Source organism: Nematolebias whitei, chromosome 3, assembly GCF_014905685.2.
Source record: "Nematolebias whitei isolate Nwh7 chromosome 3, NemWhi1, whole genome shotgun sequence".
In the NCBI taxonomy this organism is placed as follows: domain Eukaryota; kingdom Metazoa; phylum Chordata; class Actinopteri; order Cyprinodontiformes; family Rivulidae; genus Nematolebias; species Nematolebias whitei.
In genome coordinates, this window is record NC_056500.1 from 60,420,505 (window position 1) to 60,424,925 (window position 4,421).

The following is a 4,421-nucleotide window of genomic DNA, read 5'->3' on the forward strand; positions in this document are numbered from 1 at the left end:
GTGTGTGTGTGTGTGTGTGTGTGTGTGTGTGTGTGTGTGTGTGTGTGGATGGCCCAGCACAGAAGATCAACATCATCAGGCCAGGACTCTGCGGTCTACACTCATCTACAGGCCAGCGGTCACTCTTTCAGGGATGAAGATGTTCACATCCTGGATAGAGAGGAACGATGGTTTGAGAGAGGAGTAAAGGAGGCCATCTTTGTGAAAAGAAATCGTCCATCGTTAAACAGGGGTGGAGGCCTACGTGTTCAATTGTCCCCCTCTTACAATGCTGTGATTGCTAGTATCACTCAGCCCTCTGTGAATAGTAAACAGCCATCAGTGTGCTAATGATCCATTGTTAGGCTGATGGTCCTTCTTGAGCATGTGATCAGCTGTTTTTGGTTGTCAGCAGCAAACTGGTTGATCCACTCTGAGAAGGTGCTATTGACTGAGCTGAATACAGCACTCAGACTGAGGAAGTCTCTCGGATGAGAGACGAAACGTTTCTACATTTTTTTGTTGTTTTGCTTTGTTTTGGGGGTTTATTTTTAATGTCCAGAGGACCAGATTTAACTTTTTTAGATTTTTCTACCTGGATTATTGAGCATGCATCAGGATATTTTACATGAATATTTTTTAATGAAAAGTCACAGAAAAAACTGTTACAAATGTGTAAAATTATATTTACACAAATATAATAGAAGTTACTGACTTGTTTGGTTTGCCTGTGTTACACCATATTCTGTGGCCACCGTATATTGTGACCGTAGGGGGCACTGTTTGCATATTTACGTCATACTTTGCAATACCCAATAAACACTATCATATTCTGTGACTGTCTACATTTCCTTAATGGTCATGATAGTGATCAGATTTTACGTTTTATTCTTTGGAGGAAGGAGAGAGTCAGTCTCCTTCCTCTAAAGAATGAAAATTTACATCTGTCCACTAAAATTATGACTATTATGGAGATGGTCACAGAATATGATATTGTTTATTGGGTATTGCAAAGTATGACGTAAAAATGCAACAGTGCCCCCTACGGTCACAATATAAGGTGGCCACAGAATATGGTGTAACATCAGCAAACCAGATGAGCGTCTCAGGTGACTGGGGAAGCCTGCAAGGATTTCTGGCGGTGAGGGAGGCTGGAACATTGTGCTGACCCTCTATGTTGAGGTTGCTGGATTCGTTCCATTTAACATCAAGAGGTGACACACACGGGCACAAGAAATACTTAGAGGTTGAGTGAGTACTCACATCTTTTCCTGACTCAGTGGAATTAACGGGTTACACTGTAATTGGACCCACCGCTCCCCAGCGTCGTCCAGGCCTGCAACGTGGGGGTGTTAATCTGCGTATACTTGATCATTTTTGAACAGATAAACAGCGCTGAATTTTATTTATTTTTTTATTTTTTTGGGGGGGGGGTTGCATTTAATAACACCAGCTGGTGTAGGTTCAAAAGTGGATCCACAAGTTAATGAGTTTTACAACTGCACTGTAAAAAATGTGATGGTTTAAATTTAAGAAGAAAGATTGAGAAGTGTACAAGTTTGATTTATTTAAATGTGCTTGTAAAATTAAATTTGTGTTTGATATGTTTTTGTCTAAAGAAACTAAGCTTAACTGATCTCTCACTAATTTTATTTTATTTTTTGTGTTGAATTTAGCATAGTTTTTTTTCCCTCCATCTTAATAAATTAGAGAGTGATACGATACATTGTTTGATTGGGGCGGCTGTGGCTGAGTGGTTAGAGCAGTCGTCCTCCAATGTCAAGTCAAGTCAAGTCAGATTTATTTATAGAGCACATTTAAAACAGAAAATGTTACCAAAGTGCTTAACAAAAATATCACATCATCAGATAAAAAGTAGCAAGATATATTTACAGCACGTGGAATAAAAATATAACACCAAAAACAATTAGAAACAATGAAATACTAAATCAGATCACGTTGTGTCAAAAGTCAAGGAAATAATAACAAAAAGCATAAACTCAGTCAGAAACAATGAAATACTAAATCAGATCAGATGACCTTGTGTTAAATAGGAATAATAACAAAAGCATAAACAGAATCAGCATCAATGAAAAACTAGATCTAAAGCTGATCACCCTGTGTTAAATGTCAATGAGTATAGGTGTGTTTTTAGGAGAGATTTAAAAGCAGAGACTGAGGTGGCCTGTCGAATGTTGATGGGCAGATTGTTCCAAAGTTTAGGGCCCATGACTGAGAACGTGGGCCCAATGTAAGAGTTGGGGGTTCGAACCCCACAGCAGTCACATGCTGAAGTGTCCCTGGGCAAGACACTGAACTCCTCATTGCCTCTGATGTGTGTCTCATATGAATGTGATAAATCACTGATTAGTCTCTTTAGAATGATTTGTTCAATTAGCTTTGTAGAGATCTAATAGAGTGCTGTATGAATGGGCAAATGAGGACACAGATTGTAGTGTAAAGCGCTTTGAGTATCTCAATAAAATAGAAAGGCGCTATATAAGTACAGTCAATTTACCATTATTTGGGTTTCCTATTTGGGTTGGTGTAAATATAAAAAGTATGAGCTGAAAGTCTACCCAGGGAAGTAATATAAAATAGAATAGTTGAACTCAGGCGCTATCCGAGTGGGATAGGGTAAAGGAAATGCAACACAAAATTGAGTGACTAAAACTTAACATAATGTATATATACATCATGCATGAAACTAGAGGCATTTATTAACAAATAAATTCTAAACATAGAATTTGACAAGATATTCTTGATGTTGTTGAAAAGGTTTTGGGCTTTTCATCAGACTCCAAATCATGTGATGTGTTTGTTTGTTTGTAAGAAATTTTTTTTTTTTTTTTGGGGGGGGGGGGGGGCTGTGGCTGAGTGGTTAGAACAGTTGCCCTCCATTATATTTACTCACTTCTTCCTTTTTAGGGTCACGGGGGTCACTGGTGCCCATGTCCAGCAGTCACTGTGTGAGAGGCGGGGAACACCTGGACAGGCAGCAAGTCCATCACAGGGCAGAGACAAACGAGACAAATACTCTCTCACTTACACCTAGGGACAATTCAGAGTTACCAATCAGCCTAACATGCATGATTTTGGCCTGTGGGAGGAAACCAGAGTACCCGGAGAAAACCCACGCATGCATGTCAATTCAATTCAATTCACTTTATTTATATGGCACAAAATCACAACAAAAGTTGTCTCAGGGCACTGAACAAAACATTCACATACATACAAAAGACAACTAGTAAAAGCTATCTATCTAACAAAGGAAGCCAGATTGCATTGAATCTTCACTTTGCTGCAGTCTCCCATCCTGAGCAAGCACAATGGCAACAGTGGAAAGGAAAAACTCCCTTTTAAAAGGAAGAAACCTCCAGCAGAACCAGGCTCAGGACAACCAGCCATCTGCTTTGACTGGCTGGGTTGAGAGGTTATGGAGGAGGAACAGACAAACACAGAATGACAAGCCCAGGTGTACTCTCTATTGGAAGAAAGACAAAAAAACCCCACTTATTAAGGATATAAATAATTGCAAGTACAAACAGGTAGAGTAGAGCAAGTAAATACAGTAGCAGAGTGAAGAAATGTGGTCAGTTTGTCCTCCAGCAGCCTAAGCCTATAGCAGCATAATTAAGGGATAGCTCAGGAAACCAAGACAACCTTAACTTATAGAATTTATCAAAAATGAAAGACTTAAGCCAAATATTAAACGTAGACAAGATGTTGCAGCACAGTACAGCAATAAATACAAGCACTACAGTTGATCTGTTTAATCTTCATTTACTGCTTAGGAGAGATCATATCTCTCCAGTTTTAGCTTTTCTCCACTGGCTCCCTGTCAAATCCAGAATTGAATTCAAAATCCTACTTCTAACCTACAAAGCTCTAATTAAACTAGTTCCATCTTATATTACAGATCTTATTGTTCCATATTTTCCTAACAAAGCAATTCACTCTCAGGCTGTAGGTTTACTTGCAGTTTCTAGAGTGTCCAAAAACAGAATGGAGGTAGGAGCTTTCAGTTATCAGACTCCTTTCTTGTGGAACCAACTTCCAATTTCTGTCTGTGAGACTGACACATTGTCTAGTTTTAAGACTCTCCTTTTTGCTAAATCCTATAGTTAGGGTTGGCTTGGGTTTCCTGAGCTGTCCCTTATCCCTCTTTTCCACTGTTACGGCGCAGATCAGGTAAGCTCGGTTCAGCTCGGTTCAGCTCAGATCAGCTCGTTTGTCGTTGCGTTTGCATTTACACTTCTGGACCGGTTCCTGTAGGCGGGGTCCAGAATCCAACTTGTCTTACCACCTGGTGGCGGTAGTGCTCCTTTAAGCTATTTACTAGCCACCACTAAACAGAAGAAGAACACCCTGAAAGCCTTTGAAAGGCTTTGCCACAGGATGTTGTGGAAGAGATATCATGCTCTAATGGAGTACCTCATGAG